The sequence below is a fragment of the Rattus norvegicus genome, chromosome 15, assembly GCF_021556685.1.
Source record: "Rattus norvegicus strain SHRSP/BbbUtx chromosome 15, alternate assembly SHRSP_T2T, whole genome shotgun sequence".
Lineage (NCBI taxonomy): Eukaryota > Metazoa > Chordata > Mammalia > Rodentia > Muridae > Rattus > Rattus norvegicus.
The window spans coordinates 69,242,647-69,268,361 of NC_141548.1; the positions used below are offsets into that span (position 1 = coordinate 69,242,647).

A 25,715-nucleotide genomic window follows, 5' to 3' on the forward strand; every position below is an offset into this window, starting at 1 on the left:
TGTGTTCAATACAAGTTCAGCTACTGATGTTTCATAATAATGCACATAGAAAAAGCCGATTTTGTGATTCAGCTTTCAAGTGACAGTGTGATTTGCCACTTTTCCACTAGCCTTTCCCCACAAATCCTTCTAGAAATCTATTGCTCCACTTCTGCTATGTTAGTTACTGCTCTGTTGTAAAGAAACACCATGACCAAGGCATTGCATAAATGAAACATTTAAGTGGGACCTTGCTTCAGAGGCTTTTAGTCTGTGACCATTGTGGCAGGGAGTATGACAGCCTGCAGTCATGGGGATGGAGCAGTAGCTGACAATTCACACCTGCTCCATAAGATACAGTCAGAGATGGAAAATGGACCTCAAAGTCCACCCATATGACTCACCTTCCTCAACAAACCTGTACTCATTCCAACAAGGCCACGCCTCTTAATCCTTTCCAAACAGTTCCTACTAACTGTGGACCAAGCAAACATGAGCAAACATTCTGGTCCAAACCACTGTACGTATTTTGTGTTCGTTCTCTCTCTCTCTCTCTCTCTCTCTCTTTCTCTCTCTCTCTCTCATAGTTTTATTATATTTTTTTGAGAATTTCATAAATGAATGCAGTATCTACCCCTGACTCCAGCTCCCCCTGTGTACTCCCTCCCTCTCTCTGAATCTCTCTCTCTCTCTCTCTCTCTCTCTCTCTCTCTCTCTCTCTCTCTAATGCTCTTCCCATCCCTTCTCTCTTTTCTGGGTTTTGCAGTTAATCTAATTGAATACTCACATCTGAAGATCGAGAACTAGAACCCACAGATATGTGAGAGCATGCCTCGTTTCTGAGTGCTCTTGTATGGTTTCATCTAGTTGAGCTTATTTAAGGAAGAGGTCAGAAAGACAACATGCCTCTTACTCAGTTGGAGGCTGTTTGCTTATCTAGAAGCATTCATACCTCTTTCAGAAAGAACAGCTGTCTAAAAATTATCTTTACTAGGGAGAAGGAGCAGGAAGGAGATTTAGGAAACTGTCTCAGACATCACATGCTTGACAAAGACCTTATTTTCTAATATGTTTCTAGAAGAAAATACTTTCACATTTGGCAAACAGCTTGTCTTCTTACTGTTTTCAGTCCATTCTGCTACTTTTGGAGAATTGAAAATGAATTTTCTATCAGGTATTTATTGTCCTATAGACTATTCTGGACTTAACTATATTTTTCTGTCTTCAGTAGCAAGAATGAGAAATTTCTAGGAACTCCTCAGTTCCTCATTTTACACTTAGTTCTGCCAAGGTTTTTAATCAGGTTCTCTTTTCTCCTGACCAGTAGCCAGCAGTGGCTATGGAATCCTTGAAGTCAGAGTGTTAATTGAGGTGTGATATGGGTGGAAGGAAAAAAAAATCAAAGAGGGGGGAAAAGGAAATTATCTCAATAATTTAATGTTGATCTAAGTTAAATAATGTTTTAAACATATTGAACTGTGACCAACATTTAAACTATTCACATTTCCCGAACTTCAGATGAATGCAGTGTTCCTGAGCCATGTGTCCTTCGGCTCCCAAAACTTACTTATGTCTGAAACTATTTACAGTATTCTAATAGAAACGCAGAACTTTCCTGACATTTAACTTCATATCTCAGTCAGCCTTAAGCAAAAGCCTAATGCTAATTGACTTCTGACCCTCAGAGCCAGCCAGTGTAGCTCTTTCCCTTTTATCACCACCTCCTCTTTGCGCTCAGAACAAGGCTATCAAGCAAACAGTTCTGACCCAGACGCAGATCAAAGAGGAGCTGCTGCATAACTCTGGGCATTTTTCTGTAGCATACAGGAACCAGTTCTCATGGTCTTTTTTAAAAAGCAGAATCAAAGTATATACAAGGATTTAAGGAGCTTATACACTGCAGAAGATTGAGTGTATACTCTTAAAATAAGTTCCTTGTGCTTACAATTAAATGACACTTTAAAGTAAATGAAAATAGAGATCTTTTTCCTACTTTCTGGGGATTTTTACATCACTTAAAACAGTTTTTAATGAAACTAAAGGTTCTGAGCGGGATGTGAGCTCTCTGGCGCTGCTGTTTGGGTTGATGGAGAGGGTTGGATGGCTGGAAGCAGTGGAAAGCTAGCACGCACCCAGTGGGGAGGGCTAAGTCCTCCCAGCCTCCCAGGAGTGTCTTTCATGTATTTTGTATGTTTAGGTTCCATGGAAATTTTTCTTTGAAAAAGTACACTGCTTAAAAATACATTATACACCATAGCCCTGAGGGTAATTTTGGCCTAACCATATCAAATCATACAATGCAAACATTTCCTAATCAACTTAAGTGTCATAGTCTTACTTTTCATGCCCCCTAAGTTAAAGCTTTCATCTTGGATGCTGGGGTACAGCTCTGGTAGAGCTTGCATACTTAGCATGTGGCAGGCCCTGAGTTCTGTGTTCTGCCATGAAGTAATATTAATAAGTCAGTCTTCCTCATGGTCCAGATGCTTGCTTGGCTTGGACTGTTTTCAGGGAAGAAAGGTGACACTGAAAATTTAGATTGTTGGTAATCGTATTCTGTATCATTGTAAAAACAACTTTGCTGTAAAGTTTACATAAAAGTAAAGTGAGCAAGACATGCAATGTTGGCTAGGAAGACTTGGCATTGTAACTCAGAAATACATCATCAAAGCCCATGTAATGTAATGAAATACTCCTGCCAAACGGTCTTAATGGGATGTTCAGAAGTGAGGTGCAGAAACTTCTGTTCTTGTCACAAAATTGAAAACTTTCCTTTTCACTTCCCTTATGTTTCTATTAATTTAAATATCCAATAAGAAGAGCATATTTGGTAGTCAGCTCTATGACTTTCCATAAATATAAATATAAAGTTATGTATGGTCAAGTACTATTTTTTTCTCAAAAATTATATAGGATGGTGAGAAATACTCTAGGCATTTCTGCTATCACTTCCAAAAATATAATTTTAAAATCCGTTCATTTATATTTGGATTGTGTTCCTGAAGTGTAAATTACATGGAATTTGAGTTAGGCATCTGCATGTTAGTTCCCAGGAACATTTCCTTGAACTCTCTATACAACCCTATTTCCTTCTTCTCCAGGATGGAGACACATTGGAGTCACCTGGGTCTTACCCTAAGGCCAGCACCAGAGACTCATGAAACACAGAGCTCAGAGGCAGGGCCCAGTGAGAGAAGGGAATCAGTGGAGTGAAAAGACAGCTCCAGGTGTGAGGAAAAGTGCTGATAAATCAGGCCTGAGATTGGAGGGGAGCTGTTAGCCTAGGTTCCCCAAATTCTAGTACCTGGACACTGCCTGGAATTGTTCTGTGCAGTTTAGAAACGGGAGTGGATATCGAAGTGAGTCTATACAAAGCTTTTAGACAGCAAATCGGGCTGATCCTTGGACAATAAGAGGAGTTCATAATATGACTTGAGTCTTAGGAGCTATCTAAATCCACAGGACCAGTCACTGAACTCATTGTATGATGGCGTCTGAGAGTCCTGAGAAGGAGGATAGGTGGAAAGGAGCACACAGCTGTCCCTAGCAAGTGGCTCCAGTAAGCCGTGAACCCAAAGCCTGTTAGGGATACTTACTGATGCTTGAGTTTTAATGTGATGTGCTTGGCATGGTCGTGAACTTTGGAGTAACGGTAAGATCACTACTGAATTTAAGAATTATTGCTGTTGGGTGTCAGTAGGACTAGAGAACTGGTGCATCTACTGCTTAAGTAGTTCAAGTTGCATGTTTGCCTATGAAGAGAGAAATTGTAAGGCAGGTTAGCTAGAATTCCTTAGTGTTATGAAGACTAGCAATATGTACTGTGAACGCATCCTGAACTTTGGTCCTAGTTTCTTATTTAATGGAAGAATAATATTCAGAGTTAATTAACCCAAAACCTTGAAACGAATAGTTATCTGTAGATACTGTATGTTTCTTCTTGAAGACAACATATTTAGCTAGTAGAAGGTATGTTTTAACATGTAGATTATTTTTGGATGCATTTGTGCAGCATTCTTTGTAGACACATGATTCTTTTTTATATCAGTAATTAGGAAAACAATCTTTATGAACAGAGCTATTAGCCTGTGATGCCAGTAGGACTGGCATTATGTAAGAATGTCGTATCCAGAGTTCCAGTTGGCAGAATGGTCCAGTGGGTACAGTACTTTTCACACAAGCCTGACCACCTGAGTCTGTTTATGGAGCCTGCATAAAGAAAGAAAAGAACATACTTCACAAAATTGCCTCCTGACATCCACATGTACACCATGGTACATATGCTGCCCCTCCATCATGCACGTATATACTTATGTAATTAAAGAAAAGCAGGATCTAGGGGACCTATGTATTGGTCAGGAAGTCTACTCACTTTGAAAGACTTAGGAGCTAATGTTTCCAGTGGTAGATTACCTCTTCCTTCCCACAAACTGTTTTGCTCATGATGCTAACTCAAGCTCTCGTTATGTATCTCAGCTCTTACGTTATCACCACTGATAATGGTTGTGGTTTCAAATAGTATAATACCTGGAGCTGGAGGGATGGCTCAGCAGTTAGGAGCGCTTGCTGCTTGCTCTCACAGGGAATTGATTTCAGCTCCCATCATCAATACGGGGAGGTCCCCAGCACCTGTAACTCTAGCCTTAGAGGCCTAACATCCTATTGTATTCTCTGAGAACACCTGCACGTGAGAACACACACACTCATTCAAAGAAATTAAAATGAATTTTTAAAAATACAGATATCTGACAAGGCAGAAAACAATGACAGAACAAAGTAAGTGATAAATGACCTAGGTGAACTAACTCAGGCCAGAGGTCTCCTAAGAAAATGTTGAAGTAGGTAGCATAGGGTGGAGAGCCCGACTGGCTGACTGCCTCTCATTTAAGTCTTCCTTGTGAAGAAGGTATTCACTTAATCCAGGTTCCTGCAGTCAGTACCTAAAACGGAAGGATCTAGCAGCACCAGAGAGATAATACTTTCAAAAGAAAAATAACTTCATATGTTTTTAGAGATGGGGTTTTTGTTTTGTTTTGGTTTTTCAAAACATACTTTCTCTGAGTAGTCATGGCTATCCTGGAACTCACTCTGTAGACCAGGCTGGCTTTGAATTCAAAGATCTGCCCTTCCAGTATTATAACTAAAGGCCTGGGCCACCACAGCCTGGCCTAAATTTTGGTGTTTCAGTGTTGTTTTTTAATAGAGATGTAAGTTTATGAGTGAGATTGTTTTTCTAATTCATTCTGGTTACTGATTACTGAGATTACTGATATGTATATGAACATTTGACATTTTTTAAAAAAGGTTTCAGCCAAGTTCTGCCTTGATAAAGTATAGAAGAGGTATCTTAGGTTCAATTTTACTTTCTTCTTTTTGAAACAGGGTTTTTGTGAAGGAAGAACCACTGACTGAAAGATCCTGGCAGCCCATTCATAGATTTCCACTTCTTCAGACTGTGACTCAACGTGCTGGATATGATTTTTAGAGAAAGAAAAAAAAAATAAGGAAATTTTAGGGGAAAGATTCAACCTACACAAAGCAAGGGGGGAAATACTGAGTCTGATAGAGCAAATATCTTTACAATGGAAAACTTTTCTTCTGCCATCAATAAAACCAGTGTGTTATTATATATGCTGTGCTGTTTGACTTGCCTCTTGTTTCCTTGTTGATCTGGCATTAGCCCCACACTAATTGCCATCTACCAAACATCCTGTGGAAGCCTTTCCCTATAATTACATACTATACTGACTGCATAGCTTACAGTATTTTCTGTTAATACAACCTGAAGCCAAATAGCAGTTATTAGTATGGTAACAGCTATCAAATATGGCAGAAGAATGAAAAGCTAGGCTTGTAGTTTCTAGTACCCTCACAGTTTTTACAGATGTAATGGAATAGCAGGCATACCCTTTCATTTACATTTCAGTTGTGTTCTTAGGATGTATTTGGTTGCAAGTCACAAAGAAGCCATCTCACAGCCCTGGATCACAGATGGGTATTGACTGACCCACCACATGACTATGTCTTCCGTGTTTCAGGATTGACTTAATTTAGTGATGCATATCCCAGAAATGCTATGAAAGATTGATTTTTGTATCTCTCATTTCTGATTTCCCTGCGATCGGCTTCTGTCTAGAACAGACTTGCCACATTTGACCCCAGATGGTACCTGGGAATTCCCACTGTGTAGGTGAGGGCTACCCAGTGAAGTGTGTTTAGAAGACGAAGCTGAGGCCACATGTATTGCATTGGACAGTTTGTCTTCTTGTAACTAGAAACTCTACCAGTGTGTTAGGCTTGAGTCTCACAGCTTTAGAAGGAGGAGTCAGTGGGTGGATTGGAGGCAGAGCTTATGCACCTGATCGACAGCCTCCTGAGAGGAGAGGACGGTGTTCTGGAGAAGCTAATGACAGTTACCTTAGCTACAAATTCTTCATTCAGTGGACAGCTTGCTTGCTTGCTTTATTTTTCTTTTATTGGATATTTTATTTACATTTCAAATGTTATCCCCTTTCCTGGTTTCCCCTCCAGAGACCTTGTATCCTGTCCCCCTCCCCCTGCTTCAATGAGGGTGCTCCCCCCACCCCACCACTTCCTCCCTCCTCCTAACCCTGGCATTCCCCTACACTGGGACATCAAGTCTTCAGAGGACCAAGGGCCTCTCCTGTTGATGCCAGACAATGCCATCCTCTGCTACATATGCTGCAGGAGCCATGGGTCCCTTCAGGTGTACTCTTTTATTGGTGGTTTAGTCCCTGGGAGTTCTGAGGTATCTGGTTGGTTGATATTGTTGTTCTTCCTATGGGATTGCAAACCCCTTCAGCTCCTCCAATCCTTTCTCTTAACTCCTCCATTGGGGACCCTATTCTCAGACCAGTGGTTGTCTGTGAGCATCTGCCTCTGTATTTGTGAGACAGCTATATCAGGCTCCTGGCAGCATGTACTTTTTGGCATCAGCAAGTGTCTGGGTTTGGTGACTCTATATGGGATGGATTCCCCAGGTGGGACAGTCTCTGGATGGCCTTTCCTTCAGTCTCTGCTCTATACTTTGTCTCTGTATTTCGTCCTATATTTTGTTCCCCCTTCTAAAAAGGACTGAAGCATCTGCATTTTGGTCATCCTTCTTGAGCTTTCTGTACCTGTAAATTGTACCTTGGGTATTGTGGTTGTGGGTCTCAGTGAGTGCATACCATCTGTGTTTTTGGTGATTGGGTTACCTCACTCAGGAAGGCATTGTTTTCGATAGCTGAGTAGTACTCCCATCGTGTAGATGTACCACAGTTTCTGTGGTACTCGGCATACCTGGCAGCATCTCCTGCAGTGGGCGTTTTTCTTATCATACCAGCTGGAAGCCAGAGTGATCAATTAAATGGAGGATTGAGGAGGGAGGATTGAGGAGAGAGGAAGAGAAGAAAGGAGGGAAATGAAAGTGGAGAACTTAGATTCTCTCATGACCTACACACTCTTTGTTTTTAACCCACCCTTGCTTGTGGATGTGACTGGCAATACCTTTTGGCTTTTATTCCTGGATATCACAGTGGGGTAGGTCTGAATTCTGATTGTCATATTAAAGATTTCCAAATGACTTTGATGTGTGTCTACAGGCTGCCCACAGTAGTTTTGAAGTTTGAAAACTTAATAAGGTTAGAGGCAGAAGAACTTAGGAAACTGAGAGCATTTAGAGTAGGGTTCTTGGACTTACTCTGTTTTGACCCCTTTCTTCCTGAATATTTGAATACAGGTATATAAGTCAAACATTCACTGACAAATATTTTATAATAATTCTTTGGGATACATATTCATTTTACCATTAAATATATAGGTGAATTTATATACTACTGTGATGAGTCAATATTTAAAGATGTAATCTTAACTGGATATGTGATTTTTCGTAGGATATAGAGCATCTTTGGTATTTTTCCAGCTTGGTTAATATATTAATTTATAACTGTCAATGCTAAGACTACCACTTTGCATAAATACATATTACAGAATGGCAGTCTTTTTAGGGCCATTTCATAAAGCAGTGGAAATATTGCTATGATCCCAAACCAAAGTTGATTTAATGATTTTAAAAATAATAAGTGTAAAATTTAAAGTATTATATATGTAATATATTATACACTGTGTCAATACACATGGATAAGTGCTGTCTGGCCCGCCTCAGAGTCACTGAGCGTATTTTGATTTTGTACTAATATTAGGCCAATGAGCATTCAGAAACCTACTGTTCCTAGAGGTTTATAACCCTCTCATTCACTGTCACAACACTGTATAGGGTTGTAAACCACAGTTGTAGTATATCCAAAAGATACACTATTTCCATAATTAGACTATTACCTTTCAACAGAAAACTTTGTGTGTTTGCGTGTGTATTAAATACACTACAATTCCTTAACATGTTATGCTAGAAATCTCTGCCAAGGTATTTCAGGCACAGACACCACAGAGTATGCATGAAAGGTGTGTGTTTCAAAAGAAGGCTTCATTGCAGTTACACAGTACATGGGTAAGTGCTTCCAGGCATGCCTTAAATTCCTATTTGGCCACTGAGTATTCAGAACCCTACTGTTTCCGGATTGATTACAACCCTCTCATTCCTTGCTGCAATCTTGTATGGGGTTGTGAAGCCCGGTTGGAGAACCTGTGGTTTAGAAAACTGCATCTTTGTCCTTAGCTGGGGATGACAGTACTAATACAGAGCTCATCTGTCATAGATACTCCATAGAAGGCAATCATGTTAACTGGTAATTACCATTCCTTATTAGTTCATAAGAATATTATTGACATTTAACATTTGAGTTGACCCAAAGACACGAAGAAAAGTTCAAATTGTCATAAGAAATCAGCCTAACTTACTGACTGCTGGAGGACACTTGTAGGCACTAAAGAATGGGTGTCTATTTCTGACATAACAAAACGTATTTGGATGAATATATCTACTTTATTTCCGATGTGACTTTTTGCTATTTAGGGCAGCTGTAGGCTTAGATGTGTAATTGATGTGTGTATTAATAATCACTGGTATTGCCAAGGCTTTTCTGTGTCCAGACCAATGCAACAGATTGTTGATTTAAAAGTTCTAATTTTTACCACAGCTCTGGGAAGCATGGATTACTGTTTGTATTCCACAGTATAGTAGGAGATGGCCTCTGGAAAGTTAAGTCAACTTACCAAGGCCACAGAGTAGAAGTGTTGGATAGAGCGAAGTTCCAAAACAGATAAGTCACAGGAAACCACCTCCACTGTCAGGGTGCCAAGATGATTTTACATGCCCCCCTTTCCCCAGGTTTAGTTTGGCATGGTTATAGACTCTTCTGCCATGTTGATAGCTGTGATGGCTACCAACTTGACTACATCTGAAATTGACTAAAATTTAAAAATGGAGGGCACACCAGTGAGGGATATTTTGCTTAATTTAAAGTAGGAAGGTCCAGATCTTGTGCTGGGAAGATCTTGTGCTACTTCTTTGGGATTCCAGCACATACTGAAGACCAGCAAGGACATTCAGTCTTGTGCACTGAACAACTTCTATATTCTTGGACTTTCCATTCATAACCAGCCATTGTTTGCATTAGTTGGGCCACAGCCTATTAAGTCATTATAAATTCTCTAAGTCTGTGAGCTCTGCTTCTCTAGAGAACCCTGACTAACACAGTAGCACCGTAGATTCATTTTAAGTTTGTCTTGCATACTGAGCGATGCTTTTCACTGTTTTCCTTCTGACTCCCAAGCAGATCGGCTTTTCTCCTACGGCTCTTTCTCCTCACCTGCATTGCGTCTCCTCTCCTCTCTTCAGTTTTCCTTGTTTCAAACCTCTGCTTTCCCTTCGACTTTTCACATTTGTATTCTTAGCTCAGGTTGTTCTTTCCCTACCAATGCAGAGTATCTGTAGTTTAAACACCTTTCGTATGAATTTACTCAGTAAACATTTATTAAGTGCTGTGTTCTGGACATTGTGCTGCAGTCAACCTTATCGCAGGCTTCAGAGAGTTCATGGTCAAGTTCCCTTCGTTACTCTGTTTTATACAATATCTGTGTGCTATACTTTTCATGTTCCATTTATTTATCAGAACTTCATTTCTTTAATGTAATTTTTATTAACCTCCATTTTTTAAACTCTTAAAACTACAATATTACTTTATTATTTTATGTTTACTACTTTTTAAAAAATATTCCTTTCAATTTTAGGATGTTTTCACCTACAGGTAGGAGTGTTATTTTTCTAAAGAAAGTTATGGTCAAGGCATGAGGAAACAGGTTGAATCTCTAAAATTTTGCCATTTTCCCAACTAGAACCTAGCCTAAGGCGTGGTTAGGATTGTGGAGAAACAACATTGAGCTAATAAGGAAAACTAAGCGGTAAGAGGTGCCAAGAGATGGCTTAATATGTTCTCTTTCTAAGCCATTTACTAAGTGTGGTTTGTGGTTTTGACCATAGGACTTGACTTCCACTTCCTTCCTCCCTGTTTAAACTTTCACTTCTGTTTACAGGAGACTGAGACTGTGGGCAGGCTGCCCTTGTCCTGGATAGGAGAAGTTTGTAGTGTACTTCATCTTCCAGCCTTAGGTCACAGTGAAAACACCCCAAAGCTCACTGTATCTATGTTTCCTATAGAGTTTCTTACTTCTCTTAGGAGCCTGAGTTTGTGACTTTACCAACACGCCCTAACTAATCCCATACCATTTCCCCGGGGCACAGAGGAAGGAAATAAAAACTTGGCACATGTAGCCAAGGAGCCAGACGCTTGCCAGCATTAGCCTTCGGCACACACTGGACCACGAGACCATATCCTATGTAAGCAAGGTAAGGGTTTGGTGGGTAGGAGGTTTTATAATACTGTTACCCTCTAGCAGTCTTGATCAGGTTCATTTTTTTCTGCCAGTTTCAGAATTAAAAGAAGGAAAATACAGTAGACAGGAACAGAGAGAATCAGGTAGTAGTTGAAGAAAGACTTTTATTGGGGTGAGAAATACATACATATAGCAAACACACAAAGAAAAAGATCCCCTTGACCCCCCACTCCCAAAAAAAAAAATAATAATAATAACTGCTGCTGCTGCTGCGCTGCTGAGAAACTGAAAAATCCAGTCTCCTCTTGAGGGCTGGAGTTTCTCAAGTCCCCAAAGATTTTTCCTCCCAAATTTTAGGGTTGATCAGAAAGACAGAATGGCCTACAACTGTTGTATAAGATGTCCTTGAACTTACTAAGCTAGACCTTCAACAGGAACCCAACTGGCAGGAGAAAAAGACTACAAGGCCTTTGTTTTAAGCTGTGAGATTTTTGTAAGTCAGAAGGGTGAGGAGGAAGCCAGCCATCTTGGAATTTCACCACCTTTTGTTAACCTAGCCATGGCCTCCCCTTCCCTATCAGTCTGCCTACCAGAAAAATCTAACTCCTAGTTGCTCAACTCTAAATATATCTTCAGTTTCTTTACTCTTTTTGAAAGTAAAAACTGTCTGAGATACTATTCTTTAATCTACCATTCCAGGAATATCTTGAATTAAAATACTGAAGACCAAAGTGTTCATTAGCATGTTTGTAGAAAGAAAAAGGCAAGGTCACAGGTGCTAAATATAGCTTTGTATATGCAGGAAAAACACAGGGCTATCTCAGTTATTATGACTACCGAAGTTAAACATTGGGTTTTGTGTCATAGTTCACACAATTTGAAAGTGAAAAAAATCAGTTAATGGAAGTGGTAACTCAGAGAGAGTTCTGTTCTACATACCCCAGTGGAAACTTTTGGGGCTCAGCGCCACTGAATATTCGACAGATGGTGAGGGACGCAGGGTTAATAGAGATGCATCTGGCCCAGTGTCTGCACTTAAGGGGTCGCTCACTCCCCACAGCGGACAGTCTGTACAGCATGGCCTTTTCTGACATCCCATGAAGGGGTTTTCTTGCTATATTTTTCATCTGTCCTCTTTTCAAACAACAGCTCATTTTATTAATTACAAGGTATATTAGTTATCTAATGGAACAGAAGAGCTAGAATGAATATATATTAAATATATTAAAATAGTACATGTATCCAAAGGGGATTTATTAGACTCTCTTAGAGGATATGATCCAGGTCGTCCGAAAGTGGCGTCTCACACTGGAGAGGCAGAGAGTCGAGGACTTGGTCTGTCTACAGGGCTGGACATCTCACCAGTCCCAGTGTGGCTCTGGTGATGTGGGGAATTCTTGGAGAGCTGTTTGTCATTAATCTATTTTGGATTCCCAAAGAAATTGGTTATAATCTCAGAGGAGAGATGCTATAGCAACAGGATAGATGGACTTAGGCAAGAGGCAAAGGTTCTTTTTACCATGCCCCATTGTAGGCTTGCATTTTTGTCAACCATAATTTTAAGATGGGTTCTTTAGAAATTGTTCTTTGGAGCGAATCCCATCTGCATTGTCAGAAATTCATCACAGGAGTCAGCAGCGGCAGCTCGAGCCGCTCACACACACTTCCTGAATATACCAGCAGTTCAGTTCAGTACTGTTGGGTAACAGACATGAGTCAGCGGAGGTGGCACGACAATGCAGAAACAACCAGCGTCTGTTAAATCAGTGTGAGGCAGTGGGGTAACCAGGACCTATAGGGCTGCCAGGAGAAGTTCTCTGCCTGTGCCTTAATGAAGTGAAGGTCACCCGAGACACAGGATGGACTGCAGCGCTAGCTGTGCAAGCCTCCCATCACTGGTCCCTCCAAACAACATGTCCTCCCTGTGTATTGCCTCACCACATGAATTTCTTAGCAAAACTCCACGTGAGCCCATACCAGATGACATCACTCTCCAATCAGCTGAGCAGACGCAGCAAAAAAGCCACCAGAACACCACCAGAAATTTTTGGTGCATTTCTCTCTCTGCGATATAAGGTGAACCAATACATGCATGTTGTTAGTGAGGAATCCTTCACCATGCATCCTTTAGCAACACATCCTCTCACCTTTGTCTCCTTCATGTGTTTGCCCCAGCAAAACATCATCCAGCACAACTGATTTTCCAAAGAAACCTTGAATTTCCACTTCCCCGTATTATCTGGACAACCACCAGAAGATGGAACCCAGATTTAGGGTGAGTCTTCTTATTCACATGCCTGGTTAGAAGAATGCCCCACAGCTTGGGTTTTATTTGATCTCATCAAGTTGGCAACCACCATTAGCCACTGCTCTGTGTCTCTTGTCAAGAGTGCTGAACCCTAATGTCCGAAAGTTTCCATTGACACCATTCTTAGTTCGTACTTGAAGGGACTGAAGTGAAGGAATACAGAGATTTGTCTCAGGCCACTGGGGCCAACCTTTATAAAAGTGTGTGAGAGGCTAGCTGCCCGGCTTTGGGAAATTATATTTTTTTAAATAATTTTTCTTAATTAATTACCTTAGTTATTCTGCCCTAAGCAAAAGTACCCTCGAGGGGCTGGAGGGATTGCTCCTGTTGCCCTCCCCGTGTGTAACTCCAGCTTCAGGAGACCTGTTGCTCTCTCTTAGTGTCTGCAGACACCCATACATGTGGCATACACCATATAACACACACACACACACACACACACACACACACACACACACACACACACACACACGCCCCAAACCTTTAAAAAATGTATCTTTGTGAAAGAGTAGGAATAATACCCCTTTTTACATATTTTGCATTCTTTGGGAATTTCATACATGTATATGATGTATTTTCATCATAACTGCTTCCTTTTCCCCCTAACTCCTGCCAGCCATACTCCCGTGATCCCTCCCGCCAATTTCATGGCCATTTTTTTTTTTTAATTTATTAAATCCAGCTAGTGCTGCCAGTATCAGTATCTGTAGGGCTATCTATTGGAGCATAGACTGCCTGTCTTGTGTAGAATTGTTTTTAAATAGCTATTTTATGTCAGGTAGCTTGAAAGGAAACATCCATCATTAGCAAGGTTTTTAAATGCCTTGGGTTTGTAAGCAAAGAACACAATTTAAAGGATTAGAATGTATTCTAACTTCAGATGGCTCATTGACCACAAAAGATTCAGTTTGTACAAGTCTAAGTGTTTGCAGGATTCCTGCGTATGCTTAGAAGAGAACCACAGGGCATGGGCTCATCTCTTCATCTGAAATAGTTAAAACATAGGAAATGTTGCACTCAAGTTACTAGGTACCAGGCAAGGACACAGGGGTCTTAGAAAACAGAGACCAGATGGGTCCCAAATGGTCCAGATGGCTGCTTGGAGAGAAGTCCAGGACAGTGGAGTACTGCGGGGGGACCCAGGAAATACTACTATCTCAGAGATGGGAATGGTGGTGGGTGTTAGGAAGAACTGTATGACAAATAGCATAAAAGGCTCTCCACCCTAAAGGTAACACTGGGAACTGTACTGTCAGGAGCTGCGTCCATAGAGTCTCACCAACATGACTGCCTGAATGTGAGCTGAGCAAGGTCAGTATGCTTTACATTCCCATTAAGTTCAAGGCCGAAAGTCATCATCCCTTGTGAGGACAGATGTTTCCCACACGTCATGTTAGCAGGTGTGGTAGTAGTCACCTTATGGTGTCAGTTTGCATTTCCTTAATGGCTAATGATAATTGTAGTCATTGCTTAGTTGTTATTTCTAGTGACTTTTGGACATTTTCAGTATGTTGAGAATTCTCTACATATTCTCTTTTATCAGATATGTAAATATTTTTAATTCTTATCCATATGAAGATTTTAGGTCTCAAAACTGATCACAAGGCTGTTAATATTTCTTTTACGTTAAGAGTTGCATAACTTACATTACATTTATTATCTTCTCACTTCCTTAATAGTATTTCCTAAGACAGATTCTTAATTCAGGATATGTACAATTTAACTGTTTGTTCTTTTGTGGATTGTTCATTGGTGTTACATCTGAGAACTCTGTGGAGACCAGCATCACAGAAACACACACACACACACACACACACACACACAGCTGGAACTCTGAGTTTGAGGACAGTAAGTTCTGTCACTAAATATGTGTGTGTGTGTGTGTGTGTGTGTGTGTGTGTGTATGTATACACAATATTTACATTATATATAATGTTCTAGGCCAGCCGGCACCTAGGTCTATATAGTGAGACCCTAAGAGGATAAAAAGTTAAACCTTTGCCGTTGCTCATTCTACCCATACTTCTTTACCCATGACAGTGAAAACATGTTCATATTTGTGTTTGCATATGAGTCACTCATATTTTAATCTGTGATAGTTCCCAAATGAAAACAACACAGTGTTCATTAACATGCAGAATGTATAAACAAATTGAGGCTATCTATAAATGAAATGTAAAATAAAAGGAATTTTAAAAAGCAATAAAGAGGAATGAACCACTGAGGACCACACCACCTTGGATGAATCTCAAAATAACTATGCTAAGTAAAGGAGGTCAGAACTCGGAGGTGTCAGGAGACATGCTATATGACTACATTCACAGAAAACTTTATAACTCATGGTGACAAGTGACACACCAGGAAATGGCTGCCAGAGGGAAGAATAAAATAACCAAAGCACATGAAGAAACTTTTTGAACTGTGGGCATGTCAGCTATCTTGTTTTCCTCTGTGTGTATACATATTCATGTACAGATCATCAAATAGTTCTTTCTATGTATTTCCAATGTGTGCTTTTTAAAAATATGTTAGTTAAACCTTTATAAAACTGCTTTAAAAAAGCAGTTGTGATTCTAATGTGGGTTGTTTTCATACCCTTTATATAACTTATTAAGATAATATCAAACTCTACTCATTTGAAAAATTAAGTTATAATGATTCTATCTTCAGTGGACTGTGGAAAAAAAAACCAATGACAACAATAACCCTCCTTGGTAGGACAGTTAAACAATTAAAAGTAAATTGTTACTTTCATATTTAATCCTTGATTTAGGGAGAATATATAAACTGCTATAATTATTGTCATTTTCATCCAGTTACTTTAGATTTTTACAATATTTTTTCTATTCTCTCTCTCTGTCTCTATCTCCATGTGTGTGTATGCACATGTGTGTGTACGTGTGTGTGTGTGTACGTGTGTGTGTGTGTGTGTGTGTGTGTGTGTGTGTGTGTGTGTATACATCTAGATTTTTCTATGGTTAATCTTAAGTTCACCAGTAGATCTAGGCACTTTTCTTTTTAAACAATCCCTCCTTTCTTTCTTAAATAGAAAGTCATCATCTATTTGAGGCCTTCCTAGTTGTTTCTCAGTGTTTGTTTTTAGATTCAAATGTTAACAGACATAGTTCAGGTATCTATTTTTTCCCTAATAGGCTAAGTGTTTTGAATCTCATGGAACTTTTTAAATTCTTGGGAAAATACAGTTCATGTGCCAATAGCCATAATATTTTTACCATATTCTAAAATTTTCAAAATTTCACATGGTATGGCTTTAAATATGATGTAATTTCTTCCTATTTTCATATTACATATACACTACAGAAAAATACCACACTGAACATTCATATAGAAACACTGACATTCCATCCAAAATCTTCTGAAACTATTCTTCAAGATTTATTCGTACACAGAATAAATGCCCACTTGGTCTTAACATGTTGCACCAGCTTCTAAAATAATAAAACTTATGGACTCAAAAGACAAGTGTGATAAACACAGGTTGAAATTTCTATAGCCATTTTGTATAAAGCACTCAATTTTCACATGAGCCTCATTGGCTCTTCCTGAAATCAGTGTATCATAAGAAATAAGAAATAGCTGTTGTGTACAGTAGTCCCTATTGACCTTCTTTGTATCCCCTTAAAACTTTGAGAAAGTCATTTCTTTATCTTCCTGGTAATAAGCTGAAGTGATCTGAGGACACATGGTTAGAAATAGATCTTGGGCTGGCTGGGTTAACGATTTAGTCATCTCCTAAAGTGACTTCTTCCATGAATTAATTTAATTAATGCAGCAAATACAGACAAAAATTGTGCCATATGTTACAAATAAGCTGTTTGTATGAAACCAAATATATTTAGCAGAAATTGCTCCATTTTAGTACAATTTATACCACTTCCTGGGACTTAATCGTTGGAATCCTCATGGGCACAGTTCATAGGGTATCAGAGTCACCGTCTCTTTCTTGGTTGGGATTTTTGTTATTTTTGTTGATATTTTCACTTTTGAATTAGAGCCTGTGCCACACTCTGGACACAGATAAAAGAAAATGATATTGTCAGAATAACAGTCCGGTGTTGCAGTGGGAATGCTTGTGGATCCTCTTAGATGTCCTTGTACAATTGGGATGCCTTTTGACTGTGTATGTATGTATATATATATATATATATATATATATATATATATATATATATATATATATATGCTTTTAGTCTGGAACAGCGCCCATCAATCTTATGTTAAGTGCTTGAGTCACAAACCTTGGCTGTTGAGAGGCTGTAGGAGTGTGAGGAGCTGGAGTCTAGCTGGAGGAGGTGGGCCATTAGAGGCATGCATGGGCAGAACGTTGGACCGTTCATCCCTGCCTCTTCTTTCATTTCCTATCCTCATTCTTCATGGCCCAGCCGTGGTGTTCTGCCTTGCCACAGACCCATAGCAGTAGAGTCAAACAGCACGCAGACTGAAACCTTGAGCCCAAATAACCCTTCTATCTTTTTAATTTCATTTATTTCAGTTCTTCATACAGAGGTGGGAAGCTGAATTACACACATTGCCCATGTCTGCTTTCTCAGCACCGTTTTTCACTCTTTCTAACCATGCCAACCAAACAACCAACCAACCAACCAACCAACAAAAACCCAACAATAACAACAGCAACAGCAGCAACAACAATAACACCACCACCACCAAGGAAATCCAGATATTTTTATTTCTTTCAGAGAGACATGAAAACAGTAACTCCTCTTAGCCTCTCTCCTGCAGTCTGAGTACTGGCTGTCTGTAGGCAGTTGATATGGAGGGAGATAAAGGCCTACTCTCTAGAGTTCCTCTGGCTAGCTTGTCTGGCAGCATTAGAAGGGCCTAGGGAAATGTCCTGAGGTATCTATGTATATTCTTTCTTTGGGACAGTTTGTCCTGAGGTTTCCTGTTGCTGTGATAAAATATACAGCCAAGTTAAGGAGGGAAGGGTTTGTTTCGGCTTGGAGTTTCAGGAATCTGGGCATGTGCTGCAGTGTTGTCTCCTAATCATGCAGTTTAAAGAGGAAGACAGCATTCACAGCAGTAATGAGGAGTGAGGGCTTTGTCACTTCTTGGCTTTGTGAATTTAATCCAATAGCCTCATCTTTCAAACTTTATTCCCTTGGTATCCAAAGCTGCCTGATTCTGGTTTTTACTGCTGACAAATAACTTCACAGAGGCCATCATCTGTATGACTATTGATACCAAAACCAAACAAACTAACTGATAGTCATATCTATACACCATTAAGTGGTCAAGCAAGCCCAAATTCACAGAATATCGTTTAAACCACACCAGTGACCAAGTATGTTCCTTTTCTAACTAATAAGGCCATTGGCTCTTAATGCTCTCTCTTCATTTCTAGATTATCATCGAGGTACCCTGTCTGGCCTTTTCACATCCATTTAAGACATTCTCCTTCTTCACAACCTCCCTTGCTGGGCAAAGCCCACTTTTCTTAAGCCATTGACATTTTACACCACGTAGTCAGATTGTATTCTGTTCACTGTGCTTCTAGTTTCTGTATGTGATATTTGGACATCTGAGGATTTACTGACAGGGAAAATTGCTGGATTAATAACTGCTGTTAATAAATGCTGTCCATTGCTGGGTTAATAACAGACCATATTGAGTTTGTCTTTTATTTTTGAATTGGCCCGGCTAAAGCCCACTTAACCTTTCAGAAACGCTAACCCTCTATCCTAAATGCTCCAAAGCACTCATTTTCTCGGCAAGGACTGTGCTCGTAGTTTGACCTGCTCTGCTCTTCTCCTCTCGGTGCTGCTGTTGTGCCCCCTTCAGTCGCTTCTTCGGTGAGTTGGCCCCTTAGTGTTTCATGTTGTGAGTCCTGCGAAGGTGAATGCGTGGACCTCATTTCTGTCTTCTTTGTTATTTCTGTCTGTCCACCCTGGTAATCTTGCTTTTGGTCTTGGTTCAGTTCGAGCATGAGGTAAGCATGCATCTAGCATGAGGCAAGTGTGCAGTGAGCGTGCGATGAGCATGCAGTGGCCATTTTTGTTCTTCCTTGTCTTTGTCCATTTTTCACTTTTGGTCTGGATTCATCCTGGGTACCTGACATAGGGACTGGTTTCCAAGGTTGTAGTACCAGGGATTGGCTCCGAAATTCCTTTTCCTTCCTGGGTACACACACCATCCAGCATAAGGCCTTGAACTCCACCTGAGGGAGTCCCCTGCTTAGAACACTGACTTTCGTTGTCTCTTTTGTCATATTGTCACATCAGTTCGTTTGTTTCCTCTGTGCTTGCTGTCATCATGGATTCTCTCCCCTCTACCATCAAGGAAGCCTAGATTAGGGCTCTGAAAACCCTTCTGGTTACTTGTGGTCTCAAGGTTAAGACTCATGATCTGGGCCAATTTTGGGAGGAGGCTGCTATATTGGCCCCTGTATATCCCCAGAGAACATGTAGGAACCTGACCTCTAGATGCATGTTCTCTTCCTTGCCGGAAAATATGAGGTACAGTCTGGTATTATCCCTCCCTTGTTCTTTGTCTCCATCCTCCTTGCAGTCATTGCCAGTCTTAAGAATTCTTCTCCAGAGGAAGTGTTGGCTGCCCATAACAAACACTGCCAGGATCAGGCTAAAACTCACCTTTCCTTTACTGACTCCATCTTGCTTTCTCCAGGAAAACAGGTTGACTTTAGCCATGAGGATGAGGATGTCTCTGCTCCAGCCCTCCAGCAGTCAGGCTCCAAGCTGGCCTCTAGTGTCACTGTCCAAAGGCCCTCACTAGCCCTTCTGCTCTGGCTCCATTGGATGTACCTGGTGTGATCTAGGGGGACTTTGTCTTCTAGCAGTCTTCCAGTAGTCATTGCTACAATGCCTGTCAGTCATGCTGGACTGCCTCTTCCCCAGGGGCCTCATTCTCCTCAGGTATATCAAGAGGCCTTCCCTGTCAATCTTGGCTCTGATGTGGCAGCTAGTCCCTGGATTCCAACTCCTCTGGCAGATTTGGCACTAATCATAAAAGCTGCCAGTGATTCTGTCCCAGATTCCCCTTAATTTGAACAGGCATCGAAGCAATGAGCCATGCATCTCCAGACCTATTGCGATTGGTATAATCTCCTTAAGGCGGTGCTCAACCCTACTGTTTTCCTTAATTGGAGGGCTGCATATCATGAGTTGGTTGAGAAACAGGCTAGGACTAACCTGGAATATAATCTTAATGTTCCTTTTGACATGCTTACTGCCCATGGACAGGAGGCAGTGAAAGAACCAAAAGAGGACCAGGATATGGAGACATAATTACATACTGTGTCTATTAATTTTTCTTCAGCCTGGGAGGGCTGATGAACTCTGGGCTTTAGTACCCCTGCCCCCACTCCCATTCTCTTACCTGTGGCAGTTAACTCCCCATCCTTCCCTGCTCTTTTCCAATGTGAGTTTGGGTTTGCCCTTCATGGACTTCACATCCACTCCTGCTTCGCTTTCCAAGGGTCCCTCAAATGCCCACTTTCACTGGACTACCTATCCCTCAGGTGCACTGCCAGCCTGCACTAGTAATTCCAACATGAGTTTGACATTGGCCAAATTAAGGTCTGACCAGTTCCTAGCAAATCTGGAAAAATCTGCCATCTATGCCCATTGGTGCTACTCACTGAAATGATCCGATTTGAACCTCTTTCCCTCAAATCTTTGCTTCTGTTTGAGAATGAGCTCATTCACCAGGAAATTAGAGATGGTCAGTATTGTCCACAACATAATATTACTGTCCTTCAGACTCTGGTGGATACACTGTAGCCAAAGCTGTGGCCACATTTTGTCATGTGTGCCTCTACAGTCATATCAAAGTAGACATGGCCGTGTGATGGAGAGGTGTAAAATTTGCTGGGGACCACCCGATCATATGATACTTCCAATATCACTCCCTATGTTAATAAGGATCCCATTAAATTCTGATATGACCCCATCATGAACAATTGTTTTCACATGGATTCACATGGTTTTTCTAATTGTCTTGATTTATGCCCCCTTACTCGTCTAAAGGGTGGTTATCTCTTTAATGGAACAATATTAAGAGGCTGTTTGACCCTGCATGGATAGCCACTTATACTATGATGGGAGGAATGGTCATACTAATAATTATTCTGTTTAAGTGTCTCATACAGCATATCTCCAGGCAGCTTTCCATAAATAAGGCAACCCTCCTCCAGGTGCTGATGGCTCTCGAAAATCCCAATTGGAACCCCCTAAGGAAGTGATCAAAGCATGGATGGTAGAGATCTGTGAGACCACCATGTAGGCTGTTCCTTGTCTCCCCCTTGTGTGACTTGCCTCCAGAGTGATATCTCTTTGAGGGCTGGTAGTCAATGACAGGAAAGATTCTGGAAGACAGGACAAGTGAAGACAGGCACAGTACAGTCTACCAGAATCGTCCGAGGTTGGGTCAACAATGTCAATGCAATGGCACCCCAACTCTCGCTAGGCTGTCAAAATTTAAAAAGAACAATGTAGATATGTAGCAGGAACGCAGGACTGCCTCTATGTAAACTCTGGGGCCATTCAGCTGCAGAAGCATCTCCTGCAGGAGGACCTATTTGAGGACTGCCTGAGAGAGCAAGGATTGCTGGTGCAAATAATGCCAGACAATCAGGAACTGCTGTTCAGAATAGAACCAATGAGGGTGTGGGTCTCCATTAAAGGAGCTTGCAGCAGTTCTCAGAGGAGCTCCTGGAGTCATTGACTCTGCACCAACCTGCTCCCAACCACCAAGAGCAGGTAGGGTCAGGCAGAGAGCTGTCCAGGGCATAGGCAACACTTATGCTGGAGGCTAATCATGTTTTTATTACCTCAACTCTGTGCAGCCTGGCATATTCCTTCCTCTTGAAAACTGAGGAATAAGTCATATTCTTAATAGTTATCATCTCCTGATTCTTGTGCTCACTAAACCTGAAGAAACCAGATCTCTTTCACTACCCGTGTTAAGTCTTTTCCCAGCCTCCTGTCAATAAGACATCCCATGCTTTCCTTGGCATGTGATCTCATTCAGTGAATTGAGGCTGCCAACTTAAGTTGACTCATGGACTGTGGATTTATGTTGGTCTTCGGTTGGTGATGACATGAGAGAAGAGGGCAGTGAATGTGAAGTCCGGTGACTAGAAACATTGAAATCCTCAAGTACGTTGTATGAAATACGATCTAATTCATTTATCCACAGTTCACTGGCTCAGGAAATGGCCTGGTGGATTAACCTAGGTTTCTCTTCAAATAAGTAGAAATATAATAAGGGAGATTGAGAAGTTATGGAAGTATTTTGGCACATGACTTAGGGAACAGGAAGTCCATCTATGGTGAGAGAGAAGAAAGAACCTAATGCTCACACAGGACAGGAAAGACAGAATTCCCTGGTTCCTCAACTATTGCTTGGTCTCAACTGACAAAACAAGCAACCTTTAAAAGATCTGACAATGAACAAATGTATTAATTTCTCTTCTTGTTGCTATAAAAAATAACTAGAGAAAAGCTACTTCTGGGTAGAAGGATTTACTCTGGTTCAGGTTGTAGGGTATAGTCTATCATATAGAGTCAGAAAGCAATGAGAGCTGAGTGCTGCTACTAAGAGAGCTTTCTCCTTCTTATTCAGTAAAGGACTCCAGCCATGGAATGGTTCTACCCACATTCAAGTGGGTCTTCCCCCTCCATTACATTAAATCTTTCTGTAAATACTCCAGAGATATTTCCATGGTGATTCTAAGTCCAGTCAAGTCAGAAATAGTGATTAATAATTACATCAATTACACTTGAAGTTTATAAGTTGTAAAGAAAATCATTTCTGCCACATTAGAAATGTGCATATTATGAGAAGAAATACATGTTAGAAACATGTATTTATATATTTTATTCAAAGTCTGGGAGCTGTGGGTTTAACCCATTCAATCGTGTACAATTCACAATTTTCCAAAGATTGGTTAAAAAAAGATCTTTTTTGTCACAACAATCAACCAAAAAAAGAGCCAAAAAAAGGAGAATGTTATTAGATTCAAGAAGCATCTAACTTTATTTTTTCCCTAAATGAAGTCAACACAGTAAACCTCCCTGCCAGACAGTCATTTCACTCCCAAACTCTGAGGTAGACAGTCCATGTGGTTAATGTCAAGGTGAAAGAGGTGTCATCTGGACTCCTTCTTTGAACTCCATTGTTACAGAACTGTCCCTCAGCAATTATTTCTTCTAGGATTTTCTGGACTGTACACACCCAGGGAAGAAAACATCATCTTTAAGACAGAGTAATGAAGAACTACATTCTTCTATTTGGAAATGTATAGAGTTTTAGTAAAAGCTTGCAGATCAGGTCAGAGTATTGACCACTTGAAAACACACACCTCCTTTTTGTGTCTTCCCATTCATACAGAAGGAGAGAGATGACCAGAAGCACTCGGAAGGAAAAGAAGTGGGGAGAAGACCATAGCAATATTCTAATGGGATATCCGTTTTTGAAGAATGAGAAAAGAGATTTGAGGATCTAGAAAATAATTCCTTCAGACTCTTCATATCTGTGTGCCTTGTACAGGACTATTCTGTCTCAACTGGGGAGACTTCTATCTGTTGGTGGAGTTGGATGTTGTCATTTAGACTGAGAGACCTTTCCCTGAAGTAGCATCGGCAGCCACCCATGGACTTCTGTAAATGCACCTGCCACTTCTTTCCACGGATTCTGATTCTGAGGACATCTTTTAATTAATCTCCAGGAGAGGCCACAAAGCTCACAGTTGGTTTCCGTGTTCAAAATCACTGTTTTGAATAGCCTGTTAGAATCTACCAGAGAATTAAACACACACACACACACACACACACACACACACACACACACACACACACACACACACACACACTCACACACCCAAAAACATCTACAAACAACAACAATAAAACCAAAAATACAGACCAGGGGTCTAAGTACCTAGCAGTGAGATGTGGGAAGACAATTGAAAAAAAAAAAAAGCATAAACTCTCCCTGTTAAAAATAAACTATAGGGATTTAGCTCAGTGGAAGAGTTCTTGCCTAGTAAGCACAAGGCCCTGGGTTCGGTCCCCAGCTCCGAAAAAAAGAAAAGAAAAGAAAAAAACTATGATTCCCTCCCCTCCTCTTTATCCTAGACCATTTATGTTAGAAACCTATAATTATAAATACTCTCTTTTCTATCTGAAATGTTTGAGCATCTTTTGAAACTAATTGGGTCTTTTGTGAGTCTGTGAGTCTGATGACTGGGGAACGTCTTTCTCAAGAACCTGGCCTCCATCTCTCTGAAACTTAGACATCAAGGGAGATGGCACCCAATCTCACCCTTGCTGTCTCTATGAGGCGGTAGGAGCTTCACTTCTGTAGCACCTTGCTCCAAACTACAGAACTGTCTCCTACCAGAAAAAGGTCATTTTCCTTCTGGTTGATCCAAATAAAGCAACAGTTACCAGATGCCATCCAGACTGTCTAGTCCTCTGACTTGTGGGCAGGTGGTTAATTTTGAGACCTGTGTAATTAATAGGCAGCATGTGATTGGCTTACTACTTCTTAGTGAACTGCCTACCATGTGTGTGCCACTTCCCGACTTCATGTTTATTCTCTAATTAAACTGATTTGTTTCTGTCTCTGCTATCTTTGTGGAGAGGTTTTCTGGGTCGAGGGAAGATTTTATTGTATGCCATTGCCCTAGCAACAGGCAATATTTTTTTTATCACAGGTTCCCCAGGAGAAACAGGGAGTTTTGTATAGAAACTGTAGCTTACTCCATGGCCACTGGGGCCAGAAGCCAGCCCCCAAGGATTGCCATAGAACTATAAGGTTAGGTCCCTTGACGAGTACCTGGTGACGGTGCTGGCCAGTTGTGTGTGTGTGTGTGGAGGTGGAAATGAGTGGCCAGTCCTGGGCATACACAGATTGCTCTTACCTGCTTCTTCTGGGTCAGCTCTGGTGATCCCTTTTACTCAGCCTCTCAGTTCAGTAGTCTCAGGAGGAACTGCTCTCGCTCACTGAGTACCTGCCCTGCATGGGCTGTGGGAATGCAAAAGCTGGCCTTCCGAATGCTGTGGAAGCTATCCCCCACAAGATGAATCACTCTTTCCTCTGTGATATTTCTGTCCTCTCTTTGGACCTAGCTTGCTATCAACTGACATGATTTATCATCCTACCCCATAGGCAGTGAGGAGATTGCTCACGCTTTAAACTCTTTCCAGGCTTGCCCAGGACCCTGCCTCCCTTCTTACATCACCCTGGGCCTTGGGCTCAGAGTCTCCCTGTTAAGCAGCATGGTGTATGGCAATCATCGAGTGGGAAAATCAATGTGATCTGAGAGAGGGCAAGCCCATCCTCACAGTTTGACACACTGAGTCTTTTAGTTCGGTGATGAGTGGGAATTAGAAACTGTAAAAGAAAGCGACAAAAACAGCCCACCAACCTTATTTGAGCTGCATTTGTCGACTGCAGCAAGAGCTCATGTACACCAGGCTGGCTTCGACTACCAATCCCCCTGCCAGTCTCTGCCCTGCAAGTGCTGTCCCGTGGCACTATCTTCATTTTACCACTTGTCCCCCTGCTTCTACCGCCCCATTCCTTTTTTTAAACCACAGAAAAGCTACTCGTCTGCCTCGTTGAAGGCCCC

The 25,715-nt window shown here is 41.0% G+C and overlaps 1 protein-coding gene across 10 annotated transcripts in view; it reads left to right on the forward strand.

Annotated features, from left to right (window-relative positions):
* Positions 1-24,710, forward strand: part of Tdrd3 (tudor domain containing 3) — a 146,368-nt gene extending 121,658 nt beyond the window's left edge. For 7 of the 10 annotated variants that reach the window (XR_015638040.1, XR_015638041.1, NR_197221.1 and 4 more), the window contains 1 exon segment: positions 5,362-5,608. The gene's annotated coding sequence lies outside the window, so the exon portion shown is untranslated. 10 annotated transcript variants of the gene reach the window in all.
* Positions 24,711-25,715: the final 1,005 nt, after the last annotated feature.